Source organism: Giraffa tippelskirchi, chromosome 2 (assembly GCF_054371585.1).
Source record: "Giraffa tippelskirchi isolate mGirTip1 chromosome 2, T2T-mGirTip1v1.2.pri, whole genome shotgun sequence".
Taxonomy (NCBI): Eukaryota; Metazoa; Chordata; class Mammalia; order Artiodactyla; family Giraffidae; genus Giraffa; species Giraffa tippelskirchi.
In genome coordinates, this window is record NC_137276.1 from 128,977,810 (window position 1) to 128,997,842 (window position 20,033).

Consider the following 20,033-nt stretch of genomic DNA (forward strand, 5'->3'; position numbering starts at 1 on the left):
GACTGTACAGTCACAAAGAGTTGGACATGACTGAATGAGTTTCACTTTCACTTGTGATTACATTGGGCTCACCAGGATAATCCAGGAAAGGCTCCCTATTTTAAGATGAGTTGATTAGTAAATTTCTTTGTATCTGCAACCTTAATTCCCTTTGCCATTTAATGTAACAAAGTGACAATTTCAAGTGATCGTCTGTAGGGGAACATTATTGTGCCTAATACAGTTCTTTCTTCAAAGTTATGTCTTTATACATTTAAAAGTAAAATATATCTTGAACAAAATGTGGATTGTTGTAAGGAGATTATCAATTACATTTTAAAATTTATTACTATTTAGTAATCTTCTTTGTGTTTTTGGTATTTGGATGTGAAGCTTACAGAGATATTAATCAACTGTTTAGTAGGTGGATTTTATTAAGTTTGGTTGGCTTTTCAATCCACTGCTCTTTTCTTCTTTCCCCCAGTCCTTTCTCTCCACATTTCCCCTGTATTTCCTTCTACTCAAAGCTTTTCCTATAATTACTGACAAAAGTCAACCTCAACACTTCCAATAGGTGCTTCAGATCCTGAGTTTAAGGGAGAAAAGGATATACTCTACCTTAGATTTACTTTTTTTTTTTGGATTTACTTTTAATTTGTTTTGGCCTAATCTAAAAAGATCCAGATTCTGAATTCAATCATTACATCAACAGACATTACAATTTGGTACCTACTGTGTGCAAAAGTGTTTTCAAATAAGTCAAAACATTTTATATATGGTTTCTGTTTTTGGAGAGGCAAGATGAAGCTATTAAACCAGCATAAGAGTAATGTAATAATACTGACTGACAAGACAGGAAATGTCACAGGCAGCACATGATCAATGATTAATGGGCAAATCAGTGGAACAGGAAATGAGTGTAATGAGCTCAAAGAAAGGATAACTCTGTGTGTTGTGTGTACCCCATGCTCATATATTACCCACTACCACTTAATTAACTCCATCAAGCATGCCCCCAAAGCCACGGCAGTTCTCCGTATTGTCATTAACCTGTTATTGCAGAAGGAAAAATCTTGGTGTCAGATGCAAGTAAGGTTATAAAATTCATGATCAGTTTTGGAGGAATTATGACTATTTTCAGAAATCTGGGGCTCATAGGGTTATTTTCAGGAGGTGGTCAGCATTAAGTGCTCATAGTGAGTGCTCAGCAAACATTTATTAAAATGAAATGATATGACTCAGCTCTTTCTATTTCTCCCAAGTTGATAGACACTTTCCTAATTTTTTGCTATCTTAATTTTTTTATGACTTTATCTTTACCATCTGAGCCACCAGGGAAGCCCACCTATGATTTTTTCTTTGAGGGATTTTTCAAGTTGTTGTCTGTAGGACTTAATTTAAAATCAGTGGTGGATTTAATTTACATGGTGTTTTCTTGTCATTAATGAGCATTAAATAAAGTCCAGCCTTATATCATTTTAATTTAGATTTTCCGTCAAAGGATCACCACTTTCATTAATCTCAAATTATGAATATCTGTATGGAATGGGTTCATTTGACTTTAATTATATAACTTTAGCTTCTCCTAAGAAATTTAAAACTATAGAAGAAGTTTATGGCAAAAACTATTACAATATTGTAAAGTAATTAGCCCCCAACTAAAATAAATAAATTTATTTTAAAAAAAGCATATAAATACATTCATATGTGAAATTTAAAAACTTGCATAAAATTATCATTTATAATATTTTTCATGTAGTACCATTAAAAAACTGACAAAAAAAAATAAAAAAAATAAAACTATAGAAGACTATTTTTTAAAAAGTCTTTTTTTTTTTTTTTTGGCCTTATTAGTTTAAGAAGAAAGGGTAGAGTTTTCAAAGCACAGACTTTATTAGTAACTATTTATATCCTGACTTATTCCCTGGTAATCATGTCTTTCGTATATATGTATTGCTTTTAAAAGTTTTAATTGGACTGTTCTTGATACTGAAAAAGACTTTCTATAAAACAACCTGATTCTGTTGTATGACTCTTAATTTCTTGCCTTCCTAACATTGATATTTTCTTTCTGTTATTTATAATTGCATTTTATAACAACAGTGATAACTCAGTTTTATATTTACGTATGTAATCTCTACATAATCCTCACAACAGTCTTGCTGATATGAGTGACAGAGTGAGAAAATTCAGAGAGCAACTGGTGGTTAAGTTGCAGCTAAATCTCTTGAAGCTGTGGAGGTGAGTGTATTAATGATAAGATTCTTCTGTCTGTGGAATCTCTTCCTTCCTCATCACAACATGTCTCCACCTTATCCTTCACTTATGTGTATCTCTCTCCAGTGTTCTCATCTCAGTAAAATTAAACTACCTGACAATGGAAAGAGTTTTGGCTGGTAGCAGATAACTAGAAATTCTTTTATCTCCTGTCTCATACTATCATTAGCACCAACTATCCACTTTGTAGAGAACATTGTTTTCATGCGCATATGTGTATTTTCATGCACACGTTTGCAAAGGAAGAAAGCAAGGGGCTCGGAGAGGGTGACTTGGCCTGGCTAGCTGCTTACCAAATCCTTTTTCCTCATCTTTCTGCTAGACTGTATCTTCCAGTCTCTTTTGTGATAGGTGCTTGTCAAGTAACAAAATGATAGTGGATGAGTGTTTGTGGGATTGATGTGTGCCATTTCTAGGTTGGCCTCTTACCAGCCTCCTATATGTGATCCTCTATAATCTTTCCCTAACAGACACCAGAGGTTAACATATGAAGCAAGCCTGGAAACGTGGCATTGAAGATGGTAAAGACACAGTATGGAAGGAGTCTGGGTCTCTGAATCACCACTTGGAGGAGTCCTCTGCTTTTTATTTTTTTCTGTAAACAAGACACACTTCTCTTGAGTTGGAGTATTTGGTCATTGTGTTATGGCAGCTAATATTAACTTAGTGGGAACACTTGTGTCTGCCAAAATTAGGCCCCAATTTCTTCTTTTATAAAATGAAAGAATTTACCATACTGGCCTCCTTGCTATTTCCCAAACACACTGAACATTCAGGACTTACTGTTTCTTCGACTTGAAAACTCTTTTCTCAGAAATTCACGTGACTTGCACCCTCCATCCTCAGTTCAGCCCAAATGTGATCTTATCAGTGAGGCCTCACTGGCCACTAAGTAAAATGACATTTCCTCTCGTCCACTGCTCTTTCCCCCTCTTATCTTGCTCTACTTCCCGTTATAACACAATCACCAAACTATTTATTTATTTGGTATTCAGTAAAATATTTGTTGAAGAACTGTGTGAATGAAGAGCTCTCTCCAGGGTGCCAAACAGCTCTAAAAGATTGTGTTCCCTAAATTTAAGAATTTATAATCTAAGGGGAAAAATAAAACAGATTAAAAGAAATCAATCTTAAATTCACAAAATGCATATAAACTTTGTCAACATTATATTGCCAAAAATGTAAGGGAAGATAGGGGTTCTAATAGTTACTGACCTCTGCATTTGGTCCAGAATCTTAAGAACAGGACTGCGTAACTAGTACGTACACATCTAAGCCCAGGAGGTGTGCAGTGGAGGTGTTTTGGGCCATGGGTCAGGGGTGGTCTGAACAGAGCTCAAACTTGTCTCTGGGTTGTTGACACACATGTCTGTGAGGCCCCATGTGTTGCTAGATGGAAGTAGGATGTGGAGATGTGAAGAGAAGGGGGTTAGGCCAAGGGGTGGGGGTGGCAGCTTTCAACTGCATCGTTGCTATGGAGCTGCCTGCCACTGGACTCAAGTGATGTTGTCACTCTGTTCTACGCTCCATGAATCTTTTTTTCCCCTTAGGGGAAAAGATGTCTTCATAACTTATGGATTTAATTAATTTTGCTTGAATCTTCAATTAAGGAAGTTGAATGATACACAGCTGAATGCAATATATTTACTGATTCTTCAAGCATTCATTCAGAAGGGCACCAATATGGTATCGTCAATAAATATTTACACTGCCACTGCAGATGTGGGACTAATCAGAGTGCTACAGGGGAAAACAGAGATTAGACTCAGCCCCTATTTTTAATGCCCTTCCATTTTTAGAAAAGATCTTTTATCACCAGAGCCATTTCGAGTATACTAAAACTAACCACCATGCGATTGTAGCATTTACAGTAACATCATGTTTGTGTCTGGCATCTGTGTTTATCTCCTTGTTAATTCCTCAACCTTTCCATTTATTTTTCATGTTCACAAAGGTTAATTGACATCGGCTACTGTTTACATGAGGAATTCCTGGGTGAGTCTTAGTGGTGGCCACTTTGCAGGGTTTCAGTTCAGTTGAGCAGGAATTTTGACAGTCAATCTACGAGGCTCTCTGGAAGCCTGGCACTTAATTGAAATTGCACTGCCCCTGACTGGACTGGACTGTTTAGCAAGGGGGAAGTTTGATTTTTCTTGTCTCTTTTGTATGGCTTAATCCTCCATACGCTGACTCCCTCTTCAGGTTCTTAGAGGCACTTTCTCCCTTTGCTTAAACTTATGTGGATGGAATAGTAATGATTTACTAGTGATGATCTGTGCTGAGGTAGGGCAGTAAGACCACAGTATATTTGCATATTGTTTTCAGTTAGTATACAAATTAGTACAACAGTGTTATTTCTCCATACATCAATACTGCAAAGTAGGCAGGGCATACATAATCCCCACCACACTGATGAGAGATCTGGGGCTGAAATCACAGGGCTGGGTGATGGAGCAGCAACTGCAACCCTGGGTCTTCTGACTCCTGGTCCAGTGCTTGTCCCCTGCTTGGACCTGTTTCCTTTGGAGTGAGGATCAAGTGAGCCTGCTTTGGAAGCCCCCTATGCTCGGTACAGCACAACAATGTAAAGCAATTATCTACAGCCCTCCCCCGCAAAAAATGTGAATTTTTGATTCTGAGTTGGTAACTGACTCCTGTGTGTGTATGGGTTTCCTTGGTGGCTCAGAGGGTAAAGAATCTGCCTGCAATGTGGGAGACCTGGGTTTGATCCCTGGGTCAGGAAGAGCCCCTGGAGAAGGGAATGGCAACCCACTCCAGTATTCTTGTCTGGAGAAATCCATGGACAGAGGAGCCGGTGGGCTACAGTCCATGTGGTCACAAAGAGTCAGACAATTAACTCCTAGGCACTCACTTTCCATACCTTGGATTTCTGTGGATGGTGCTTACACATTGTTCTCATTTTCTTCTACTCGCTAGCCTTTCAGGGCTTGAAAATATTGTCACTTAAAGAATACAATGTATTTGCCTTACAGCAAAATAGAGAATGATAAAGAATCATATGTGTGTCTGTTACATTATCTTGTGAGTTTATAGCAATTATCACCTGCTGAAATTGATGTAAAAAGCTAGGTTAGGGGTAATTTAGCCTAATTGTTGATAGTATACCAGAGGTGGGGAAATCACATTAATGTTCTCTTATGTGAATAAGTGTTTAAGGTTGAGATGTCTGTCTAGCATGGCACTGTCTGTTACCCTTTCATAAAATTACCTCCTTGTTCTTTGTCATTTGCATGCAGAGAAATAACACCATAAGTTTAGGAAAGTGGGGCTAATACCATCCCACCTCCAGCTTCCTGTTCCATGTCCATAGGCTTAGTAATGGTGCTCAGCCAGCATCTTGGCTGAGACTTCCTGCAGACCCGTGGTGTCTGCCCCTCCCTGTCTATGCAGAGCACCATCTGTGGTTGCTGGCCCCATGGCAGTGCCACATCTCTGGGGATGAGCAGACACCAGAAGCTTCTAAGCCTCTGGCCCTTCTGCCTGAGGTGGCCTGCCAGCTCCAGCAGGTGTTCCACTTATGCCTCAGTTTCACAGTATCTAAGAACCCCAGATGGGCCTAAGATGGACATGGGTGCACTCCCTGCCCACATGCGAGCCTTTTCAGGTTCATGGAGGAAGCTGTGTGGCTTTGGAGCTCACTTTCTATAGCTCCTGACTGTCTTGATTATTAGAGATTTTCTGGAGGTTATTAGAGATTTTGGGGGGAGATTATTAGAGACTTTCCAAGCAGCAAACATGGATTTACAAGGCAAAACTCATAGGTGGAATAATCTTGCCAAACTCAACAGCTGTGATACTGGGGCTTCGTTCTACTTTAAATTCCTTTGCAACTGAGCGTGAGTTGTGTGGAACTGCAGTACCCCACGTGGTCTCTGTCTGTATCAGGTGTGCTTAGACATCTGCTGACCAGCACTTGCAGAAGTTGAATTCTTACCTAATGCTGTTTGCCAGGAGCCTTGTAGCCAAAGCCTTTTAAATCAAAGGGAATCATCAGGGAGAACAAAAGGTAGTCTCTTGCCCTTAAGACACAAGCTCTAATGTTGTTCCATTAACTGTCTGCCTTAAGTATCTGAATGGTTTAAGCAACTGGAGTGCATTTGTCTCCCTGACTTCATCCTCATTAGGCAGGATGAGCATTAAACATGCACACACATGCACACGTGCACACACATGGCATTCCACAGTCTGGTTCCTGTGTGGGTACGGTACATGTCGCTATTTATCATTCATTGAAATATATGAGATCTCTGTTATGAAATGTTCTGTCTCTAAAAGCAGATATTGCTTCTCTTTTAGAAAAAAATATCCTTGGCTGAATCCCTGGAACTTTAATTAAAATCCTGGTTGCTCTTTAAAAAAACATTATTACATTTCTGACAGCTTGGATGTAGAAGAGTGAGGCCAGGAATCAGAACGTTTTGCTGGTGGGAGGAAGGGGCCCATGAGGACAGATCAAAGGGTCACCCGGACTAGCAAGTCTGGTGGGTCTCAGGGGGGAATCCTGCCACTTGATGGGGGCCAGCCCACCTAGCCCTGAGACCCCAGTTTGTAGATGATTATTGGAAGCGGTCACACATATTCTTTCATTTGTGCCCTTGACATTGTCTGAGCTGTTACAAACTAAAAAGATTATCATTAACAAATTAATTAATTCCTTTGTATATTTTTATGGATTGAATATGCCTTTTCAAAATTCATACATTGAAGTCCCAGCCCTCAACATGATGCTATTTAGAGGTAGGACTCTCGACAAGTGATTAGGTTTAGATGAGCCATGAGGGTGGGACCCCCATGACAAGAATGGTGCCCTTGTACAAAGAGGAAGTGACACCAGGATACAGCAAGAGAGTGACTGTCTACAAGCCCTGAAGGGGGGCTCTCACCAGGAGCTGAACCTTTAGGCACCTTGATATCAGACTTCCAGTCTCTGGATCTGTTGTTTAAGCCACCCCGTCTATGGTAGTTTGTTATGGCAGGCTGAAACATGTATTTTAGTAAGCACTTAATTTATGTACTGAACTTATATATTTTGTTGTTCAGTCACTCAGTCATGTCTAACTGTTTGTGACCCCATGGACTGTAGCACTCCAGGCTTCCCTGTCCTTCACCATCTCCCGGAGTTTGTTCAAACTCATGTTCATTGAGTTGGTGATGCCAGCCAACCATCTCATCCTCTGTCATCTCTTTCTCTTCCTGCCTTCAGTCTTTCCCAGTATCAGGGTCTTTTCCAGTGAGTTGGCTCTTTGCATCAGGTGGCCAAAGTATTGGAGCTTCAGCTTCAGCATAAAAAACATAAGATGTCCCCCCCACCTTTTTTTAATGGCTGTACGTTGAAGCTTCCAAGGTTTTAGTTCATTGACCAGGGATTGAACCCAGGCCCTTGGCAGTGAAAGCCTGGAGTCCTAACCATTGGACTGCCAAGGAATTCCTGAAGTATTATTTTAAAAATGCTTGAAAGTGTTAGGCACTCGGTCGTGTCTGACTCTTTGCGATCTCATGGACTGCAACACTTAATTTTCATCTCCTTCACTGGACTGTGAGCCATACGAGGGCAGGAGCCACCTGTGTCTTGTCCATTGCCATGTCCTTGGCACCTAGCTGGGAATATGGGAGAGGTAGATGCTAAAAACAAACAAACTTGTGTAATGGCCGTGGAGGCACGTGGCATACATACTATAGGGAGAAGGCAGATGACTAAGACATAGTGCCTGTTTCCACAGGTGAATGGGGTCTTGAGGGTGATTCAACACTTTTGATTTTTATAATGTGAATAACTATTTCTTGATGTGTCAGGAATTTTTAAGATTTTTGACTCTCAGAATAACTTGATCAGATAGGTATTTTTTCTTTTACAAAGGGGGAAGCAGTCTGAGGAAATTTGAATGGCTTACCTGAAGACCCACTAGGTAGAGAATCTTGTCTTCAAACTCAAGTTTGTGTCTCCAGCATCTCTGCAGTGCCACCACCTTTGAACATTTGTGCTGTCCCTTCTCTTTGTGCATCAAGGACAAGCTTTTCTGATCTTCTTAACTAGAGAACTAGAGGAGAGAGAAATCATTTAATTTTTAGTAGAATTGTTACATGAGGAGATCTATATTTTAGCTGGTCACAGGAGCTTTGTCTTCAGAATACCTGTCAGGGTGGTTTTCTTCCTGAGTGAATGCAGAGCAGTCCTGTGGAGAGGAGAGCAGGTGAGCCCTCCCCGCTGAGCTAGTCTTATTGCCACCGTGGGTGGGCTTGTGGAACACAGAGTGAGCTTGTGCTGAGGGAGGGGTGGGGTGGGCAGGCAGGCTGGCCATCTGAGGACGGTATGGCTCTTCTCCTCCTACACCTCTGAGGAGTGGCCTGGACTCTCCTCCACCATCCGAAATTAGCAGAACCTGGAGGAGCTGTTCTGGAAGGCCCAAGTCCACCCTTCCAGGTCCTCACACTCATTAGAAGGGAGTTGGCCATAGAGGGTGGGGCTAGGTGACAGCCTGGCTTCTGGCTGTGTGACTACTCTACCTGAAGGTTGCAGTAAGTCACTTCTGAGGGGGTCCTCTGGGACTGGAGCCAAGGCAGTTGCTAGGGCAGAGGAGGGAGGGAGCCGGTGGATAATGTGCTTGTTTCCACATTCTGAGTTCCTTCCTCAGTGGTCCCCTGTGAAGAAACAGAGATGCTGGTGTCCTAGCTCCTTATGCTAAAGCTTCACCCTCACGAAATTCGATTTGCTGAGTAGGCACTTTAAAGCAGTGAGGTGGTAGAAAGGAGGATTCTGAGTTCTGACCCCAGGCTTGCTATTGTGTAGGTGCCAGAGTAGCATAGAGCTTGACTCCCTCAGAGAAGGTGCACATACGTTTTGGCAGAAAAATCACACGCAAAGCCCGCCTTGCCCTCTTATTCTGCAGATAAGGAGATAGAGGCTCAGAGAGGTGATATGAATGAACCAAAATATCTGCGCTTTCTTTTGCCTTTAGCTTTGGCTTCTAGATCCATTCAGAACCCGTAGATCCAGGCTCTAGGGCACACCGATGCAGTGTGGGCCTTTTCCATGGTGTGGGATGAGCAGACACAGAGTGTAGGTTGGCTTGAGTGGCTCTGCAGCTTGAGTCACAGCAGTGGATGGGATGCCCTCCTTTCAGTTACTAGAGGGCTGGTCACAGTCATCTTGAATCACCCTTACTGCTGTGTGGTGGAGGAAGGAACCAATCAGAATCACCTAGGGAGATTTTCCAAAATGCATGCGCAAACTCTGCTTGCCTCTTCTTGTCAAAAGTGCACCCAAAGGGAAGAAGAGGTGGTGGTGAGCCTGGATGCTGATAAGTACTTTGGTTGTGCCCATCCCTTCCTGACACCCATTGTGGTACTGCCAGACAACGGTAAGCATCTTGAGAGGGGCCTTGTCTTTTAAGTGTCCGTGGCACCAGGTGGAGTGTCTCATTCACTACATATTTGTTGAATGGAAAGATGAAGCAGATGGCATTGGAGAGATAAGAAAAAAAAACTCCTAGACAGAAAGGACTGGGCCCCAGGATGTGAGGAGGCTGGGAAGTTGCTTGGTCAATACGTGTTTATTGAGCCCGGCCATCTTCAGCTGTCTTGCCATCGACCCTCTTATCAGTATACATAACCACTGTTCTGCCCTTGACCTCAAGAGTTAAAATAATAAATAGCTTAATTGGTCCTTATTAATTCTACTTTGAATTTATTACAGATAAACATGGCCTTGAAAAGAATCACTCCCACGCTCATCCCATGCGTTTTATCCCAAGCCTCCCAAAGGTGCACAGGTAGTAAAACAAATAAAACCGGCCTCCCACCTCCGCCCTTCCATCAACAGCACATTTGCTATCGAGTCCAGGCAAATGGCCATTTGCAAGGTTGGATGAGTAGTTAAGCCAAACAGGCACAATGTAATATGACAACATTCTTCATGGTAATATCGTCCTTCTCCTCATTACATTTGAATATAGATTGCCAGCGTGCGACGCTTCCAACCTCGCTCTCTATGTGTGAGCTAAGGAGTTCTTCAGACAAGGTGAAGCCCACATGTGCTTCCCAGGAATTATTAGCCTATTTGTAAGCCTAAACAAAATCACAGCTATTGTCTCTAAGAACTTAATTTGCCAAAGCTCTTTTCTTCCCATCCTTAATTATGTATATATTTATAGACTTGAGCCACCTGCCTGCTCAATGCTCATGTATAACCGTATCTCTTATGTGGCACTTAATGGCTCAGGGCGCTTCCTTTATACTCTCTTTGCTTCAAACTCTACATTTAAATATCTGTACTCAGCTCGGCTTCTGAGTATTAAAACATTTTTCTCCACTTCCTTGAAAAGCTGCAAACAAACCTTTTAACATTTTATCTGGACCAAACAGTAGTGGTGTTACACGAGAAACGAGAACTCTGTAAGTAAATCTATGTGTTCATATGACTAAAGTGCGTTATAAAAAGAAGCAATGAATCCAGTTTTCTACATAAAAGGAATTAGATTTTCCAGTTTACCTCTGCACTGGGATTAATAAAATGTGCAACAAATAGCTGATGGAATGATCCATTTGAAGTTTGTAACGGCATCTTGGGAAGCTGGCAGGAGTAGCCTTTATTTTTTCAGAGAAAGGGTGCCTGTTAATTTTTTGATTCAGTCTTGCTCCTGACTGACTGTTTTAAAATGAGCTGAGAGACGGCTACCTGCCCATTTCTGCATGGCTGAGCAAATTCCCCCGTAAATCCAAGTTTCTCTTCATTTCCATCACTATACGTCTCCAAATTACAGAGAATTCATTCCTGAGCTGGAGAGGTGCCAGAAGTTTCTCATCTAGCTGTCTGTGGGCTGCCTTTTTCTTTCCCCTCTTTGAGGCTTTCTGATGCCTAGAGTGAGCTCAACTCAAAGGTTTCCAGCCTCACACTCGCCTCACATTCCCCCACAGTCACACCGAGCTCTGGGATTTGGAGGAATAACCGCGTGCCAGCATCCGATTCACAGGCTCCTTTTACCTGCAGGTGTTCCAGAAACTTCAAAATGCGTCTGGTAATGTATTTGCTCCTCTTAACATGCCACTTTGGCATGCATTATATGCAGCTGCTTATTATTTTTTTAAAAATCTGTCTTCTGAATAACATGCATGCTAAAATGTTAAAGGGGGCTTGGAGGACAGTGTAAGCTTAATTAATGCCTAGGTGTGTGTGTGTGTGTGTGTCCTTGTTAATGTAGACACGTTGACATAAATATGTATTATTTATGGACACATTTGTCTGCAGACAGATTTCACTAAAGGGATCTCATTGAAAGCAGTACTTTTTATGTACATCCAGGTTTTCTAATCAGATCTGTAAACATCTCACACAGCAGCAAGTAGAGGAAAAATACGTTTTTCATCCCTATGCAAACAGCATGTTTTAGGCACCTTTTTGAAAAACCCTCCTTTCTTTCTTAAAAAAGGTGGTGTGTGTATATGTGTATGTGTGTGTGTGGGCAGGAAGTGTTGGGTTTTTGAAAATTTGGAGAGAAGAGTTATCTTGCTGCTGCACGAAAATTTCTACCCCATGTTACCTGCCTTCTTAAAACTCAGTAATCACGGAGGGGAAGAGATGTGGTTCTGCTTCAGAGTAACCCCATGGGGATGCTGAGCCGCAGTGTTCAGCAGGCATTTTAGGTACTCTAAATACTGGTGCTGGAATAATAAGTAGATGGGGTAAATTTGCTACTGCCGAGTCCTGCTCTGTTTCCTGGCTTGTAGAAATTGCATTCACACTGTACATTTAGGATGTGCATGTGTTTATTGAACTCCAGTAAAGCAGCATGAGAGTGTGGGCTCATAAATCACATCGTTTCTTTGCCAGTACTGGGTGCTAGCTTCTAAAATTAAGAAATTATTAGCAATTAATAATACATTCAGCATCCCTTGTCTCATTGGGTGAGATTTACATCCTGGGGACTTGCTCTTCTAGTTATAGAGACAGATGATTTAAGGTTCAGACTTAATTGCTATTTCAAATCCTTTAGCTAGAAAGATGCTTGCAGTACTTTATTTAAAAGACTTGTTTTGAAAAATGTGTATGTATATTTCTCACTGTGGTGGTGAGCTAATTAGGACTGTAATGTGCTATGCATTTAAGATGAACAACTTCTCTTGAGTATTGCTCACTTGTAGAATAAGATTTGCTTTCTTGTCTTCATATTGTAATAATTCTTTTACTTTGCATTCTGTTCTTGATTTTTGAGAGATCAATAATTACTAATTGTTGTGAAGATGAGAAAATAATGTAGCAACTCAGAATTCACAAACAAAAGTAGGTTGAATTAGCAGTTTTCTGAGAAATTAAATGAGGCAAATTTTCACAAGTGAGTTTCTAAGTGTGCAGTAGGTATTGATATTTGCAAATGGAAGCAACTTAAATATAAACTTGTTAAGTATAACAGGTTAGGATAGCATTAATGCCCTCTTGTAGTTATTTACTATATTTAAAATGAGATAGTAGACAGGATAATTATTTTGTATTGGTTATTAATTACTTTTACTTCATGATATTGATTGTAGAACAAATTAATTTTGACTGGCTTTGAATTTGAGATGACTGTAAACTTTGGTAAAATAGTTTAGTGAATTGTAACAGTGAAAAGGTATATTCTTGAAAATTAGTGTGAAAATCACTGTTACTTTTTAGTGTTTGAGATCTAATGTTTTATCACTTATAGATCTGTATACTTACAGAGGATTATATGTATTTCCACAAATTTTGCATAAATTTTAATACTTATTTTTATCAGCCATGTTCAAGTCATAATTGCTCAAAACAGCACAGTAAAAATGCATTTCATTATGTACAAATGGTTCCTTGAAAGAACGTATTATATTAGAAGCCATTAAAAACCTGTGTTGCCTATTAATGTTATACTTGTGTATTGTTCTGTGTGTAACTGATTTTAAGTATTATTCATTTCCAATATTTAAATACACCTAATATTGTGACCTGTTTGATGTAGAAATCTTGTCTCTGAATGTGAATAACTTGATGAAGGTCTCAAATTGAATGTACAGGATGACTGAAGACTTAGTACTTTTTTGTATGTATTGCAATATGCATTAATGTAATATACAAATATTAAGCTATGTAAAAACATTCATTGCATTCAACCACAATACAAAACCCTTTCATCTTACTTTTGAAGTTGGTTATTTTGTTTGAAGTCAGTTTCATAGGCATAAAAAGAGGTTTTATTTTTCTGAGTTTGTGTGGCACTGTGTGGCAACAGGAAAACATACAATGCCATTTTGTAGGGAATATTATGTGTACCAAATAGAGGAAAGAATGCCACATTTGCCATCTGTTTCTAATTATGATTTCCTACTGGCTTTTAGACGTATCATAGATCAGATCTTTATTTTATAAAACAGATTTATCTTACCTATAATAGCTAAAGTGATTGTAAAACACTTCCCTCATACAATAATTTCTCTGTTGTATGACTGAGACTGTCTTATGAAACAGTTCATTTTTTAAGGTTCACATATAGAACGAAGCTATAAAAATATGATTTGTGGACTGATCATGCATCATGGCTGAAACATCCATCCTTTAAGTAAGCATTTATTGAGCATCGCTTTGCCAAATCATAACCTGGCATTGAGCAAGTGGATGGGTGGGGGTGGGGAGGTCTTAAGAAAGAGGAGATGCTTTCCTGCTCTTTTGTTATTACTAATTGGAGAATATTTTGCCCTACCTAGTTTCAAAATGTTTCCATTCTTAGAGGCTGAAGTAGAGAGGAATGATCACAGTTGGGGTGGATAGGGCAGACAAGCCAAGGAAACTGGAGAAGGTGAATTCTCAACCAAGTTTTGAAGGCAGTTATTAGCAGCAATTGAAAGAAAGGAGAGAAATAGGCATTTTGCATGGATGGAAAAGAAATCTGAGAGGAAACAAACCATGTCAAGAGGAAAAAAGGTGGTATTATATGGGGAAGAGGAACCACATTGGGAGTAACAGCAAGAGAAATTGAAAAAAATAATTACAGAGGTGGATATGAAATATTTTAAATTAATCTTTACTAGCCTTATTATGTCGTATAGAAAATTCTTTGAGCCAGTGGACATTTCTTCTATTTTATCCTGTCAACCTCTGTAAAACAGCATTTCAAAATCTATGCAATAATGCAAATATTTCTTGAACATTTGCTCTGGGCCAGGTACTATGCTAATACTTTAAATGGAGGATCTCATATAGTCTTCATTGACTAATTAAGATATTCATCCTATATATGAAGAAATTGAGGTACTGAGAAGTTCTATAACTTGTCTAAGATTATACAAGGTCAGAAATGGGTGAGCTGGGATCTGAACCTAGACTCTGGAGCCCAACCTTCTAACCACTGCATTTAAAAGCCCCTTCATTTCATCTTAGCTCCAGATCCAGACTGGTGTGACCAGTTGCTGACTAGATGTGTCATTTAGGTCCTTTGGTAACAAATGCTGAGACAGAATTACTGAGCAAGTATTTTACTGGAGGGTAAAGATAAAAGAGGAAGGAAGCAGAGTTGTGCAGGGAATGTCTTCAGACCACAGTGCAGACACAGCCTCATCCAATTCAGGGACGATCTCCAGAAGGAAGACTACCTATTAGAAGAACCCCACATTGGATAGAAATGGCCAGGCCGAGTACCCCTAACCTGCTCAGCCACTGACTGGAGATTCCCAGGTAGGAAGGGCATGGCTGTGTCTCAAAAGTTGAAGCCATTCCTGAATGTTCTGTAGCTGGAGGCTGTCGGCTATCTGTGCTTCTTGCAACTGAACAGCAAGTTCTCTTTTGAAGAGTGATCTGCGATGTGCACCTCCTTGGCTGCCAAGGTGATATCTATACAGAATATACCATCAAAACTCAGGGTGAGGCAAGCTAGGTACACAGGACAAAGAATTTAAGGAAGTGTTCACTTTCAGGGTCATGCAAGTGCAGGGCATGGCCTAAGAGTGAGTGCCTCCTTAATTCTATACCCTATGTGCTTTGCTTGTCTCACCATGGTCTTCCAAACCTCAAATTCAACACACTTAGAATTTTGCTCAGATCCTCCTCTCTAAAACATTCCCTTGCTTCAGGGAGATCCATGGGTCCTTCTATCACTAGTGTCTTGTCTACCATCCAGTTCAGTCTCTCCACTGCCAGAGCGTCATCTGAGTTAGATGCAACTCTGATTTATAATTCCAGTGCTTAATACTGTTAATTGATTCTCTATAGCCTAGAGAATAAATCCCAAGCTTCTTGCTACGGCACAGAAAGACACTGTATGGTCCGATCTTATTTTGTGGACAGTGTGGACCCAGAGCTGGAAGAATTTCAGTACTCCAGCTAAGGAATAGCAGAAGTGTTGATTTGTATATATAGAAAGGTTGTATTTGATTTTGGGGTTGAAGGATGGGTAGGAATTTGTAGAGTTGAGAAGCTATTTCGTTATGGAAGAGGCAGAATGAGGTGATTTGGGGTGATTAGGGAAATGAGCAATTTGGCTGGAATTTGGAAGATATATAAGCGGTTAATGGGAAATAGGCCGGGAAAAATAACTCAGAATCAGTCCAAGAACTGTAGCCATGGAGCTTAAGTTTTTCCCCTGAAGGTTTTGGAGCAGAAAAGTGACATGATGAAAATGATCTTGTATGAAGGTGATTGTGGTGTTGGTGTCAACACTGCACCGGATGGAGAGCAGTCAGGAGTCAGGGAGATCAGTTAGAAGGGTCTTTTGCTATTCCAGGCAAGAGGAAGTGGATTCTTGAACTCAGTGTGTAAAGAATGGAAAATATGTGGGAAAATATGAAGTAAAGGTGAACAGGACTCCAGGATTAATTAAAGGAAGGGGTTCAGGGAAGAGAGTACTCAAAGACAACTTAAAAGTTTCAGTTGGGTTCCAGGAGGCTAGCGTATGGGAGCCAGAAATGAACAGGGGGAAGCTTTTGTTAAGGGAAGACAACAAGGGTCCACTGGCTGTATGCATGGCAGACTATCTCATTGATTCCCCCAAATAAATGACATACATGTCTTTCATTTTTGTCTCATCTCAGGCACTGCTTATTCTGCTTCTCAAGTTTTGACTAATATTTAATTCACTGTCTTAATCCCTTGAACAAAAGATTAAGGTATAGAAGACAGAAGTTGTGTTTATAGACACCAACCATTCTGATAGAACTTAGGTTCCTTTTTCTAAATTCAACTGTGAAAATACCTGTTTTGGACCCACACAGTTTCCAGCAGCCAGTTTGAGTGAATTATTATTATTATGCCTTTTTTTTTTTTTTTTTTAAAGAAGGTGTCTTGGTTTCACATACACCTGATCCTGGCCAGTATGACCAGCCTATCTCACTGACAGTCTTTGTTCATGGGGTAGATAGAAGAGCTAACTTTGTCTCGTGAGATGCAGACAGCTCCTCATAGAGAAGACCTGAGCCGCTGCCTGCCACAGGAACAGAGGTTATTGATTTAACATAAACAGAAAAAAAGGCTAAATTTCTTTGCAAATAAAATTCACGTAATATAGGATTATGATGCATAATTGAAAACCCAATTTTCAGTGAAAGGGAAATAATGGCAAAGACATAATGCTAAATAAGCTTTAGGTACAGAAATGATAGTAGGTTTTTTATAGATTTGCAGTGTAATGTGAGGAGCTCAAAGCAAATATTTAATTGCCCTTAAAACTGAACAACATAGTATAATTTGTGTATTCTTTCAGGCTTGCTTATTTTACTGTGTAGTGCAGGAAAATACTTGTGGCAATATTACATTATCATCTGTAGTGTACAAAAAAAGTAAACTTTTAAGAACTGATCAAATTAACCTCCAAAGTCTAGTAAGTGGCATATACAGACAGACTGGTGACTAACAAACAGTGATAATCAAAGATAAGCTCTGGTAACGTGTTGTTTGTTTTGTGATGATAACATAGATCTGATGCCCATTCATAACTAGGGCTACCAGACATAGAAATAAGGATTTATGTACTCTAACCTCTAGAATGTAACTCTATATGAGTAGAAATCTCAGTTCCAAACGTAGATGTAGATATATATTTTCCTGATTGCATTAAACAAGAAGTAATAAGACTGCAGCATGAAAGGGAGGGATCTATCTGTGTGGACTTGGATAATTCTGTTCTGTACTCTCAACCTTCAGGGCAGCAGTCTGTACTGGGCAACATTTAATCTTTATGACAGGCTAAAGAGCTAAATACTATTGGTACTACTCATTTTCCAGATGAGGAAACTCTGACTAGAGAGGTTCAGTAACTTGTCCAAAGTCACACAGCACACAAGTAGCAGGGCGGATTTGAACCCAGAGCCTGAATTCTCACACACTGCACTGGTTGTGGTGAGTGCGGACAGAGCAGTGATTGGCTGACTTTCCTACCTGGAAGCCTCTTCTTTAAGCTCCTCTCTTTCTTGCAGCTCTTCTTATTTCCCTTGGCTCCTTTCTGTATACATTAAAGAAGTACAGTTGTAAACTCAGGAACCAGCACCCAACTTCATTTTCTGATGGACTGATAGTGAATTGCTCACTGAGATCAAAATATGTTGCTGCCATAGTCTTGTGATATATGTTGCTGTAGTGTGAGCGTCCATCTGCTTATCCTCACCCAACTATGTCACTTTTCTTAAATGGGCTTTGTTGATATTTGGAATTGGGGGACCTTAATTCTGCCTTCAATTTTGGTCCACACTGGAAAATTTGAGCTCACTCTTAATAGGAGAGAGTCAGTTGCCACTATGTGATCACATGCATGGGATTAAAAGTACATGAACATTCTAACCATGCAGAAGTCTGATGAAGGAAAGGTTAGATGTGATACAGCCCCAGATAAGCTCTATTTATTGACATCAGTGACTCCGGGTTACCCTCCTTATGTTGACACATTTCATTCTAAAGATGTTGTATAGTAAAATCAACACAAGCTTCAGAACTAGACACGCCTGAGTACAAATCATCCCTCTGTCATGGGGACAAGTCACTTTAATATCTTTGAGGAATGGGGAGAATAGTTTGTATTGCCATGAGGACAAAGTGATGCAGGATCATTTCTGGCATAGAATAGGTATTTAACAGATGTGTTTAGCTCATCAATAGGAGTAGACACATAAATGGTTATAAGTACCTGACTCAGGACTCAAACTTCCTAAGTGCAAATCTGAACTCTGTCATTTAGCAGCTGAGTGACACAGGATAAGAACTTAATTTCTCTGTGCCTTAGTTTTCCAGTCTCTAAAATGGGAATAATGAAAGCACCTTCCTCTTAGAACTGGGAGGAGGGATGCATGACTTAATCTAAATAAAACACTTAGAGCAGTGCCTCACATGCAGGAAGCACTCCCTGAGTGTTCAGCCCCTTCTTTATGAGCTTCAGTTCATTTCAACCTTGTTTCTTCTCAGAGCAAGGAGCCTGGCCATTCCTTACTAAGTAAACTTAAGTTTCTTGGTATCTAAGACCTACAAATATGTATTTTAAACCAGTGTCCACTGAATCACAGATATCATGCACCTAATCAGCGTAATGGTTTCTTATACAGTCCACACCCATTGCTGGTGAAGTTTGCATGCTGATTGTGGGGGAAAGAATAGATTAGTACAGCCACTTTGAGATGCCAATCTGTAATATCATCAACATTTTAAATGCACCTCTCTTTTGGCCTATCATCAGTGTTACTTCTAAGAATTTTCCTACAGATGGTCTCATATCATTGAGCAAAGGCATGTGGTAGAGTCTTTGTTTCCAGCATTGTTTGTGATATTAAAAACCTATACACAACTAAATATATATCCAGAGAAAAAGTTTAAATAATTGATGGTATTTCCATGCAACGGAATACCACAGAGGAGATTTTAAAACTGTTAGAGCCATATAAGTGGATAGGAAAAGCTGTACAAACATACTTTTAGGAGGGGGAAAAAACACTTTTCAGAGGAAACACTACCGTAAGAATGATACTGTTTGTGTTAAAAATAGGTTAATGTATTTATATACATATTCATGTGCTTATTTAATCATAGAAGAAATTTCAAAATATATATGAGTAATTGTCAGTAGTGTTTGCCAGTGAGAAGTAGAAATGTGCATTGAGTGAGCATCTTTATCTTTCACTGTATGTGTACTATTTGAATTAACATAGGTGTGTATTGCTTTTGCAATTTAAAAAATAGTCAAGACAAACTCCTTTCTTTCCCCTACCACTAGATATTACTTTTTAAAAAGATTAGTCCTTCATGCAAGTATAATCCTAAACCTTGGTATAATATTTTTGAATTATTGAGCCAAATATCATCCTAAATTAAAATAGTATGTGTATCAACTCACTGCCAAAGCTCCAATTTGCTCCCAGGGAGCAGAATACAAAATTACTAAGGAGATTTCCTAACATCAAGTCACAGGAGAGCCTTAAGTCCTGTGGCAAAAATTCCTGTTATTTGAAAGTTCATGCACTTAGAGAATAAACATTAAATCAAAGAGCATTAGATGGGAGAAGGGAATGTTGAGTCAATAACGTTTCCTCAGGACTTGTTAAATTGAATGCTAAACATGGGGAAACGTTACACTTGGGATTTTTTTTTTTTTTTTTTTTTTGCACTAAGGTTTTTCTGTATTTCTAAAGCTTCTTGCTCAGTCTTTTGCAAAATGCTATATAAAAGTTCCACTGCTTTGGGGTTTCAAGGGCAGAAGTAATTTGCATGCAGGGGTTAATCAAGATTCCTTGCTCTTTGTACTTTTAAAAGTACTGGCGCATACATTGTCTCCTTTGAT

At 39.7% G+C, this 20,033-nt stretch overlaps 1 protein-coding gene across 2 annotated transcripts in view; it reads left to right on the plus strand.

Moving 5' to 3' along the window:
• The window catches only part of SCHIP1 (schwannomin interacting protein 1), a 992,315-nt gene that overhangs the window by 128,721 nt on the left and 843,561 nt on the right, over nt 1-20,033 (plus strand). The window lies entirely within an intron of this gene.